We start from the raw sequence: 12598 nt of genomic DNA on the forward strand, positions 1-12598 counted from the left end.
GCGCTTTGCAAGGGATGAAAAGAGGAAGAGAAAGTAAAGGTTGCGAGGTATCTAAGTCAAACACGGAACAAATAAAGTCAAAATATACCAAATGTAAAGACAAAGCTCATAATCAGAGGGACCATTTCGGCGATGAGCACAAACTAGGTTTCTTCTCGTTTTTCAAAATGTATTCCATTTTTCGATCGTAATGTGTCAAAGAAGTTGTCCTAAAAAGGTTGTAAAAGCGCTCAAACATTTTTGCTTCACCGTACATATAATTTACTCATGGAAATTATAGTGTAAGCTCTCTTCTTTGCAAAAATCCTCAAAAAAACTCCTGATAATCCTCTAATTGGTTTCTCAGGATTAAAAGCGGGTAAAAAACCGTAGGAACTTCTGCAACTAACATGAAATGTTCCCCTTTAAAACTAAAGTTTATTATCTCCTTCAAATGATGGAATTGAATTTTAATTTGAAAATTTAAACGTCAGGGCTTTTTTTGAGAATCCGCATATTAACAGTCATGCCAACTGACAGTCGTTTCTTACAGACACGGTCAATTTTGACTCCGACACAAGTGATGCCGTTGTCTCGAAAACGAAGACCCCTTGCTTGCAATTCGTTCCGTTGTCTCATTTAGAATACATTGAACATTGAGATGATTTAAGGCCAAGATGGGTTCAATTTTAAATCTTGAGTGCAACATTTTTCGTTTAGCTTTAGGCATACTTCTAGTTTAATTGAAAAGCCTATGTTCGTGTACTTTCAGGCTAGATATTAAGCGGATCTTTGTCAAATTTAAAAAAAAAAGGAATATTGCTCGTTGATTAGTTGATGCTATAGTAGGAAATCGAGAGCCGCAAGTTGTGCGAACTCTCCACACATGAGTTGGAACATTGAACTGAAATCGTTGGAACGTTGGAGTGTCCAATACAATGATAAAATCAGAGACTGCTCCCTGTGTATCTCGTTTTAAAGGAAGACTTTGGTCGCAGTTAGTAAAAATTGCATGTGATCTGGCGCTTTTTTTGTAGCATATCATCTCGCTTTTGTCGTCAATCTTGTTACAGAATTGCTTGATTTCACATCAACCGAGCGGTCTTGATTAGCTGGTTGCGGTCTTGATTAGCTATTTTGTGCAGGCATCAAACTAGCGTTATTTCGACAGGTAATTTAATAGGAGGCAGTTCTGTCCTCAGATCAAAAAAATTAACCGACCAGCCACCTATCAACCCCGTAGGGCTTAGGATTGAATGTTCCGCACATGCAAAATTTTTTTGCGGCCAAAAAAGAAACTGGTAAGATCACCGGAGTTCTAGATACAATTTTGGGCCCATTTTCAAGTTCACTTCTTTTGCTATTGAGTTCTGATGCTAACTTAATGCTATAAAATAACCGTACTACGACGATTTCAAAAAATAGTTTGTAATGTCGTTCAATATTATCTCTAGGATTTTTTTTTTCTCAAATATTATCTGAAGTTATAATATATCTTAGGTAGTATTGTCGCCTGAAGGCAAACTATTTCGAATTTTTAGCACAAGAAGCTATAAGGTGCCTTGGTATTCTCAAACGTGTCAGAAAAATTAGACATATAGTTGGTTATAATGTTTGAGCGATGTCTCATTCCAACCCGGTTCTCAAAAAGATCTCTATTTGTTTTGGTTAATATATCACTTGGATTACTTCTTAGTTTTCATTTATTATTCACTAAAAAAATTGAAGTAGATAAACTTATCAAAAATTTTATCACTTTGCCGCAAAATAAAATAGATATCATTGATTTAAGTAGTTGGCCGATTGAAAAGAATACTTATCCAAATTTGATTGAAAAATTCAGTGTTCCTAGAAAAAATAGCTCTCATCTTCCTAGAAAAATGTTTAAAAAAGACTATGACACGTTAATGCAACTCTTAAATTTGTCTCTGTCAGTTTTGGATGAAAATGACATTCCTTACACTGTTAGTGCTGGCGGACTTGTGGGTTCATACGTAAGGGCTCGGCTAATCATTTTCTCAAACTACACAAAAACTGTTTGGCTATTCACAGTAAAACTTCATCATTTTTTCTTCTTTTTGAATCAGTTTCTGAAAACCTCATCCTTTTCATAGTTTTCAAAACTAATTTGTAACAATTGAGAAAATGTTAACAAAGCAAACTTTGTTCTCAATAAAGAGTCAACGCTGATCTCAGTAAGGAGTCAAACAGCTTTTGTGCTGACGCTGACGCGGAAATTTTGTAAGCAGAAACAAATAGCCGAGCTCCTTAAGGTCATGCACGACTTGTTACCATGGGACGACGATATGGATATCATGATAAATTACGAAACGAAAGAAAAAGTTATTCATCTGTTCCAAGATGACAGACACCACGGGATCAAGGGACTTCTGACTCGTCAATGGAACGGAGTGTTCATGAAGCTTTTCTTTACAAATTCCGTCAAAACAGGTAAGTGACTAACTTGCGATAACACGATAGCCTCATCATTTTGCTTCAAAAACAAGATAAACAGTTCACTGTTAGAAAAAAAGAAGAGAGGTTGAAAAGTAAAAAAAAACGCTAGTTGAAAATTTCAACTTGAAATCATGGCGCCCACTGGCCGGCAGTGCTGGTTTTCAATCCATTTTTTCAAAACTCTGAAATGAGAAGTAAGAAATAATTGAAGTGAGAAGGAAAAAGGCTGTGTTTTTTCGCTGAATCAAACACACGTAGCACATCAGTTATGGTTCCGACTTTCGATACGAAAGTAACGGAATATTTGTGCTCGTTTTGGTTTTTTTTTCTTCAGACAAATTTCGACTTTTTAACTAGCCATTTTTGACGGAATTTTTTTATATCATTCGAAGGGTATTGTTGTCCTGAGCTCAAATTTGAAAAGATATTTCACCTGTAATCATTTTTCGTAAAGTTATGGGGGTTTAAAGATTGCCAATTGGGCCAATTTGGGACAATTAACGCACGATATATTTCGCGCTATTAACGCGTAAGCGGAGAGTTAATCCGTCTTAGAAATCGTTCCAAATTGATTTAACGAAGCTTATTTGCCATAATTGATTTGTTACAAGTAGCGAAATCTATCCTTTTGTTTTTTATATGGCGTGTGGGGGGATGATTTTTATTTTAAAAATTTCAAATTTTTGAGAAAAAAAAAATTTTCATTTTGGTTTTATTACTTTTAATTTCTTATTGATATTACTGCTCCATAAACCTTAATGGGCAGTCGGGACATTCAGGGCTTCGCCCTGCTACGAGCAGTCTTGTTGTTTTAGTATAATGATAAATGCATTTTAAAAAATCAATTTTTTGTCAGATCCAATTGCTCCCTTGGCGCCTGGCTATCTACTTGATATAGAAACATATTGAATATCAAAAAAAAACTTTATCTTTGCAAAGAACTTCACAGTTTTAAACGACTAAGTTTTGATTTATTATGAGGTTAATTAACCTTGGCAAGTAATATTTATAGTGAAAATAGAACATGTGGCATTCGTGAATGTGGAAACTTGCGGTCTTTGACCTGTTGAGTTGCTGGGACCTAATTAATAGAGCATTTTGCAGCGCTTAGTAAATTTAAATTAAATTGAACGCTGGGGTGGAGGATCATTAGTTGGTCTATTTTTTTGGGGGGGAGGGGAGGGGAGTTGGGGGGAGGATGTAAATTTGACGCTACATTTTGCCAACTCGAAGTAGCATTGTGCAGCACCGAGCCAAAGTTTATTGGACTTGTTTTAAAATTCGAACAATAACAATCGAAAATGAACAAATAGGACAAAAAACACACCACCATATTCCGAACCCCGAGCTTTTCAACAAATATGTATTAAAGTATTCGTGTTTCACACAAACCATAGAAAATCCAGTGATTTGTCATTACAGGCCTTTCCAGTTATGATTTGATGACTACCGGAAAAAAAACTTTCGATCATTATACGCAAAAATACAAATACGAAGGTATAGATGGATATCAAAAACTTATTCCGGATGCAGTTTCCTCCCCAAATTTCTGATACTATAACTAAGACATTATTAGGCAGATCCTGAGATGGATGCTAAGCCCGTTTTGTTTTCCCCTAAAACTTACTATAATTTCAGATAATAGTCAACAAACTTTAGCTGCAGAGCTCTCGTAACCTGAGAACTATCATTGAAAAACTAAAGTCTAATTCTTATTCTTATCTAGTTATTATAGTGTAATATATGCTAGTTATCAAACTTTTGCATAATTTTTGACACATTGCAGGTAACAGACCTTGGAAGTGGCCCTTCATTGAATCTGAGCCTTATATTGAAGAGGACAACCAGATCAAATTATTTAACAGGTATACTTTTATTGCAGTCCCGAATTTTATAATTAACGCATATGCATCAGTTTTTTTTTTCAAATTATTTGTCCATGTTTTTAAATTCATTTATCGCTTATCTGTTTGTGCTTTTTTTCAGTAATAAGTACACGAAACTAATCCAGAACTCTTTGATAATTGCTCGCCATTATTTGTATCATAATTCTCTGATAGTAGTAGTTGGGAAATAAATTGCTGCCAAAAAAGACATTGAACTGTTTTCGATCTCAGTTTGACATATTTTGAAAGGATAAAAGAATTGTCCGCGCCCTAATTTTTTTCTCTAGAAGAGTTAAGAAGATTTATTCACAAAGGAAAGGACTAATATACGAGTTGCTGTTCAGCTCTTCACGGAAAACCGCTGTTGTGCCCCTGGTTAAGATATACATGCAATTTTTTGGCTATTTTTCTGGGCTGGGTAATGTTGTCTCGTGGTGGGCCTCGAACATCCGACCCTTCGATTGAGAGGCGGAGACGTAACCACTTCACCGCCGCTCCGCCACTGCAACCAAAAAAACACTGCAATTATCCTTATTTGAGACGATTTACGCGTGATATACTTTGTTCTATTAAAGGGCAAGCGGCAGTTTAATACCGCCCAGAAATAGTTTCAATTTGTTTTGAGGCAAATAGAAGAAACTCTTTTATGCGCGAAAGCCAAATTACAACCAAGCAAGGTCTATCTAAATTTCGAAAACTGGCAAACTTTTTCGGTTTTTTCCAATTTTGGAATAATGAGCTCTCATTGGCTGATAAAAAATTTGTACAAGTTGTTTGCTGAGAATAAGGGATTTCACCGAAGCAGGCTTTTTGGAGCTACTAAAAAGTTACTATACGCAAATGATATAAATTTGTAATATATAGTGTAATATACAAAACTTAAAAAAAACTTCCTTTTTATAACTGAATTTTAATTAATTTTGAGGTTCATGGAATGATGCTTTACTCCCTGGACGCTAAGAGCCATTCAGAATAATCAAATTTTTGCATTCATGTGAGCATTTTTAACTAGTTTTAGGACTGAACGCTCAGTTGACTTTGCAGATTAGTTTTAACAATTGTATTTTCAATCTTTGATTGCAAATAAGCCTCGTTGAAAAGTTTGATTCAATTTTATAAGCGAAAACTCTTTCTGCAGTTGTTTATGATGTATCTTGATGCATAATTTAGAAAGATTTTTAAACAGTCTCTGGCGTTTTGACTACTGTAAATTTTGTTTAAAGGAGTGACCATAATATATCATGGCCTCGCGATTCCTACTTCCCCACCCATCGCCGTCCTTTTGGGCCCCTATGGCTCAAATTCCCACGAGACCCCAGAGGATATCTGCTCGCCCATTACAAAAACCCCTTTCAGTGCAAAACTTCAACTTGGGCTCACAAAGAGGAAAAACGATAGATGTCATATTTAAAATATCAGTACATAATGCCTTATTTTAAAAAATCTTTCATCTGCACACAACATCAAAGTTAATTTAGAGCATAAAAAAATGCTACCTTGTAAATTTGCATAAAGAATTTAGAAAAAATAAACTTTTTTGTTTATGCGATGAGTGTTTTGCGCTCAATTCAAAACTCATTAAACACAAAAAAAAATCAGAATTATGCTTTTATACCATAGATCCTGTGAGTTTAGTAAATTCTGATTAAATTTTTTAGAAAATTGTGTTTTTGGAAATCAAATGAACCAAAAAAAAACGTTTTTCACTAAAAGTGCTTCAAATTTGTAATGGTTTCAAAGATTGAAAAGTGTTTGCAGATAAGCTGTTGATAAAAGTTTTTCGAAGAAGGGAATTATTGGTCTCTGTTTTCCACAAACTATATGAAAACTTTCGATTACAGTCTTTCAAAGAATTAAGCAAAAAATGACTCAGCATAACATAGAGAATTTTTTGAAAAAATTGTTCCATTAGAAACAAGAAAAAATTATTCTATCGCCAAAGGAACTACGAGTGAAATCAAGAGAAGCTGACTGTGAGGCTGTGGCTGCAGATTACCCGTTTATTAGGAGGACACCATTCGCAAACATTACCAAGGAAACACTTGTTCTGAACAGAACCGAACTATACAGTATTTATGTTGATGAGCCCTATAATAAAACTAAAAATAAATTTGGATGGTAAATTTTTGATTATAAGTATAATTTGGTAGCTATAATCACATAATTTAAAAAAAATGCACTTGAGGTGTTTTTGTGAAAGTTGCACGCTTAAATTGATCGCATTGGTTTGATTTTCATCAAAAAATTGTCCCTGGTTTCATTATTCAATAAATCATTGCCTTTTTTAAGATCTCCTCTTTTTGCCAATTTCGATGCAACTTCTAATTGATTTTGTTTAAAACTCAATTTTTCTGGAAGTATGACCGTCATCACAGCAAAACCACAATTGGGAAACTTTTGTTTAAACTTAAGCTAGCAAACTATGTACATATTGCTCAATTAGCTGACGCAATTTTCAATCAAAAAATCAAAAAGTGATAAAAAAAATCAATTGAATCTCAAGAGTAATCTCACCAATTGTAGTTTGGTAACCGTTTAATGCAAGAAAATGGTTGCACTTGTAGATTTGGCATGTAGAATACTTTGTCATGATGGCAGTTTTTTTAATGAGAAAGAATTTTTACAAAGTTGAATCAACTGTTTATGCAGGCGAGATAACCAAAGCCCATTTTCCCATTAAATTCAATATCAAAATTGTCATAATAGAAAAACAGAAAAATTTTCTGAAAAAAATGGTTAAGTTTTTGAGTGATTTTTCATAGAGGCATGCTGAATTTTCATTTTAATCAAAAACAGGGTTTAAACAAAAAAACAGGGAAAATCTTTATTTTGTTTTGTAAATCAAATCATTTAACTGAAAAATTTAAATTGAACTATTAAGTTTAATTGGACAAAATGTTTTTCATAGAAAAGGTTCTTAGAAGTAGGGAATTCCGAGCCAGTTATGCAAGTGAATTTCCCATAACCTGTTTTTTCTATTGAATTCCTAATATCGGATTCGACAGAGTATTTTTTGAGAAAATGGCAAAAAGTGCAAACTTTGCAAATTGGCGAAGAATCAAAAATTGAGCTTTTTCCAAAAATTGGGCTTTTTCCAAAAACTGAAAAAGCGTTCATGAAAAATTAAGAAAACGCCGTTTCTGCGAGAAAGTTCTTGCAATCTGTTTCTTTGATAGAACCATTAATCTCAGATTGCTTTATTAAGTGATTTCGTAACGCATGAATACGTTATTGTTAACGGCTTAAATTAAACATTAACAAGCCTGCTCGCTCGTTTTACTCGCTCAAAAATTGACGCAATTCAAAAACCCCAAACCAATTCCGGTATAAAGGGATTTAATATGATATATCACTGAACCTAGTACGATGATTACACTTGCGGGCCTGCAAAGCGTAGTGTATAAGTACGAACTTCCTTTTTTCTAATCTAACTCGCAAATGAAAGTATTCATAAAATTGTTGATTTAATTGGTGTTATCATAACGATCTGTAGCATTAGAATTTTCATAACATCTGTTCTCTGCTGTATATGTGGCTAATGTTTAGGCTTTATTAAGCGTCCGGGGTTAAAGATCGTGAAGTGGTTAGAGCGTTACAATAAACTCATAATTTTTTTGAGAAAAGTCACAGAGTTTTTAAGAAATAGTTCAAAAACTTTGACTTTTCTGACAGCAAAAACATTTTAAACAAAAAATAGGAAAAAATTTTTGTTAAAAGGGTATTACCAGGACTTGTTTTCTCATTTAAATTTCTCTCAGAGTTGGGAGCGTAGTTAATGAATAAAACTCAAAAAATTTCAAATTTTCGTCAAAAAATCAAAAACTTGATCTTTTTGAGGGCCATAATTTTTTGAGCAAACAGAATTGGTTATTGACGCTAATGATGAGAAGTTTACCAACACCTGATTTTTATTGAACCCAAAATCTCAGTTTGAAAGGGCAGTTTTCGAGGAAATGAAAAAAAAGGTTTTTGATAAAATATCCAGCTGTAGAAGCCGAGATAATCTGTACAAAAAAGAAGCTAAGAAACATGCATGCATACCTGGGATATGATGGTAATCCATTGGGACTATTATTTAAAAACAAGTGACGCATTTTTTCTAGATTTTGAAAAAATTTTTGGAAAATTTTCTAGTGTATCGGAATTTTAACGTGTATCAAAAAAACTAAATAAAAAATCAAATCCCATACATTTTGTAATACCTTTTTTTCTAACAGGAAACAAGTTTCACGTTAATTAATAGTCATTTGCTTGTTTTTTTTGGTTAAAACTTTCATAGAAACCGACAAATTTGAGGTCTTTTTTGTTAAAGCCCCCCACGTATTTGTTACATTCATTTTGTTTTTGTAAGGCTTCGCTACATTGCCGTTTCTTTCTTAGGCGATGAAATTGGAGATTGTTATCAGAAAAATCTGAATTTTGTACTGAACTAATTTGGATTTTTTTCAAAAAGTAATCGAATTCATCTGATCAAAACTTTTCAACATATTATTTTAAGTTTAACTTCAATTTCTAATGAATTATATCACTTGATTGAAATCATTTATAAACTGCAATTCTACGCTGTTATTCTACGCCTCCCAGTTTGTTGAACCAAAAAAATTTCAAGGTAATGAAAAATCATCATGGGTAGCCCATGGTTTGATGTTTTTTTTTAAATTGACTAAGATTGAAAAGATAAACAGCAGAAAAAAGCAAAAAAAAAGAAATATTTTTAAATCTTTGTTTTTTTAAGAGTTAGAAACAAACACATGTATGTTTTTTGAAAAAAAAATTTTTTTTTGCTATGAAATGATAAATTTTGAAAATCAAGGTAATTGAAATTATCTCAAACTTTAAAATCGAAATAATCATTTGACTTCAATTCAAGTGCACGGACTTATTTTGCATTATTTTGAGAGCGCTTCAACGCAAGTGTTATCAAATAACAACCAAAAATTTTAATTGAACAGAAAGGAATTTGAAGGAGAGAGTGTTATTGTTCCGACTTTCGTAACTAAAAATATAAACTCATTACGGGACAGAAAATCAAAATAGGCATTTTTCTTATTTTTTTCCGATTTTCGTAACAAAAAGAACAGAATATTTGTGCTCGGGGTGAGTTTTTTGCTTCAGACAAATTTCGACACCTGCGATCAATTTTTGTTATGCGGCCATTTATCCAATTTGAGACAATAAATGCGCGATATATTTTGTGTTATTAAAGCGTAAGCGATATTTAGTCCGTCTTAGAAATCGTTCAAAATTGGTTCAAGGAAGCTTATCTGCCATAATTGATTTGTTAATAGAAGCTAAATTTATCACTTGTACTTAATTTGAATGGGGGGATGTTTTCACAAAAAAATCTTCTTTTTAAAAGAAATTTTTTAAATTCCTTTTTATTAGATTTAATTTTCCATGTTATTATATACCTTAAAAGGCTTCATATACCTTAAAAGGCATTCGGAACATTCAGGGCTTCGCCCTGATACGAGCAGACTTGTCTGTCTTTTCTATTACTACGCGGCACTCCACGATATCATGAAAAAGCGCCATTTTTTTATCCAAGTGAACATTATATTACAGCATGAGTAGGAATGATGAACTTTAAATTATTAACCGCGCGGCATAATTGAAAAATCCTTGTTTCATAATTCGGAAAAAGATGGTAAAAAACAAGATTTTAAAAACTGGAAAAGTTTTGGAGCAATGCGAGTTTTTCTATCAATTACTACATACCAGAAATACCTATATTATCTTTATATAGATTTATCATAAAAATAGCAGTGAATAGAACTCGTTTTGCTCGCGGTAAACTTCCGTTTCACATGGAAATTTTCAAATAAATTTTGATCTTCAAAATGCGAGAAAAAGCTTTCGATTTAAATTTTTTGTGCTTTATTGATACGAGTACTAATTTTAGTAGTTTTAGCTACAAGCAGAAATTGCTCTAAAACCAAAAATTATTGTCCTTTTGTTTCTCCTTGCTTTTTTGAAAAATTTCTCAATATGTATTACAATGGTTTCCTGTTGCTTTTATTTGTGTCAAAACTTTTTTCTCGCTCATTCGTTCTTTGTTCTTGAACTCCTGGTCATAAAGATAAACTATTTCTCAAAATAACACTGAAATTTATTTATGGTTAATTTGTTAATATCTTGCTGCGCTGGTGTCGATGAGGGTCGATTCTTTTTCAGTTTAAAGTTCTTTTTTCATTCGTTTTACTAGGTTTTTTCAAATGATCTCCAATATCAATTTTGAGTTTGGCTTGATATCTCATTATCATTTAACTTGGCTAGTATTTCAGGAAAATAAATTTCGAAAGTCAAATTTCACACTTACTTCAAATTCAGGGCTTTAAAAAGTTTCAGCATCATCGTTTTTTAGGGATCCTAACTATAGAACAAGACTGCTTGTTTTGATATAGAACATTCTGCGAAGGTCTGAGTTTTCACTGATGCATTTTAATGTTATTGTAGCTTTAATTTAGTTTTTTTTTTTGAAAATGATCACCCCATATGAAGTGAAAAATGATAAATTTCCAGCGTAACAAAAACAAATTATGGCAAATGAGCTTCCTTCAATAAATTTGGAACAATTTCTAAGGAAGATTATATTCGCGTGCGCTTTAATAGCTCAAATATATTGCGCAGAAATTGTCCCAAATTGCACTATCTTTAAACCCCCATAACTTTACGAAAAATTAATCAAAGCTGAAGTATTTTTTTTAATCAAAGCTCAATACAACAATTACTAATGAATGTTTGAAAATTTCTGTCAAAAACAGTAGTTGAAAATTCGAATTTTGTCTGACAGAAAAAAACACCACGAGCACAATTATTCCGTTACTTTCGTTACGAAAGTCGGAACAATGAAAGATTAATCAATCAAGCTTGTCAATAAGATAGGATACACGCGTTTAAAGTGAATTTTATTGCGTTCAACTACCTTCTTTTTCACAAAAATTGTCGGTCGATTCTACAGACTTTTTTATTGTCCAACAGAATAGTTGGTTGTAGCTTTACGAAAGAAAAATCATCTTGGTTCGACAAAATAGAGAAATTAGAAAAAATTAACCCACACTGGAGATTAATTGTAGTACTAGCAATGGCTTTTTCCCGCAAATGCGAGTAAATCTATTTCAGTTAGGATTCGAACAACATTAAGAAATTTTGAAATTTTTTTCACAGTGTCGAGAAAAACGGGTTTGAAATTTTTGATTTTCTGTCTAATTTCGAGCTGATGTGATGACCATGTACGCTTATAATAGTTTCTTTAAGCCGTAAAAACCTAGTTATACTCAAGTAGAGGTAGTTTTTAGCGCAAATTTGGGAATCAAAAACTTGAAAACTCAAAAAAAATTCAGCAAAAATTTTTGAAATGTTTTCAAATAATTTTGAAAAAATTTTTCGCTTTTCAAGTTATTTTTTCTCAAAGAATTTTTTCCAGCTGACTTCTTTAAGTATGACTCTCAAATATGCCTACCTTCTAATTTTTTTTGTTTTATCACAACAGATTTTTTTTTATAACAAAACGCAGAAAAAAACGACACCAATTTAAAAAAAAAAAATTTTTTCTTTGTATTTTTTAAGACTGTGGTCGGAAGATTCTGTGCTATTTGCACAAAAACCGGCTATCATTTTTTGTAGCAAGCATTCTGTTCATAATGTCTGATTGTAGAACATTCACAAAAATTGTTATGCAGACTAATTAGGCTAAGACAAAAACAATTGGTTCTCATAATTTACACTCTAAAACCTTTCATTACTCAAGGAAACTGATGCTTATGTGAGGTGGGGGAAGGACAAGTAGTCTTAGCAAGGATTAGAGCTCACTTTGCTCACAAAGTTCTTTTAGTTTTGTAGTTTTGTCAAGTTATTTTCAACTACAGAATCGCAACAGAATCTTTTTTCTTAACCTTACTTTCAATGCTTTTATTTGAAATTGAGACACCTTTCTAAGCTCGGAATTTTATCGAATAGAACCAATCGTCTTTGATTCATTTTGCTAAACTTTTATCCAAAAAAATTTAAAGTTTTTATCAATATGGCCTTACTAACCTCTCAAAAATATACTCGCTTGATAGTAGAATCACATTGAGGGAATCTCTTTTCGTTACAAATCATTTCATCAATACATAACAATCAACCATCGCTTAGGAGAAGTAAAAAAACAAGACCACTCACATACACACTGTGATTTACAAGAATTTTTACTCAGTAAAAGTTCAAAGAGAATTAAGGCCATATAATTATTACTTTGCAACATCTAATTAAATTTTTTTCTGTTTCCCTTGCCC

The 12598-nt window shown here is 32.6% G+C and overlaps 1 long non-coding RNA gene across 1 annotated transcript; it reads left to right on the forward strand.

Moving 5' to 3' along the window:
* Nucleotides 1-1541: 1541 nt before the first annotated feature.
* On the forward strand, nucleotides 1542-5710 carry LOC134848490 (uncharacterized). The gene is made up of 4 exons (XR_010162949.1): nucleotides 1542-1973; nucleotides 2253-2430; nucleotides 4223-4301; nucleotides 5546-5710. It is a non-coding gene; the product is annotated as an uncharacterized LOC134848490 (long non-coding RNA).
* Nucleotides 5711-12598: the final 6888 nt, after the last annotated feature.

Source organism: Symsagittifera roscoffensis, chromosome 6, assembly GCF_963678635.1.
Source record: "Symsagittifera roscoffensis chromosome 6, txSymRosc1.1, whole genome shotgun sequence".
NCBI lineage: Eukaryota > Metazoa > Xenacoelomorpha > Acoela > Convolutidae > Symsagittifera > Symsagittifera roscoffensis.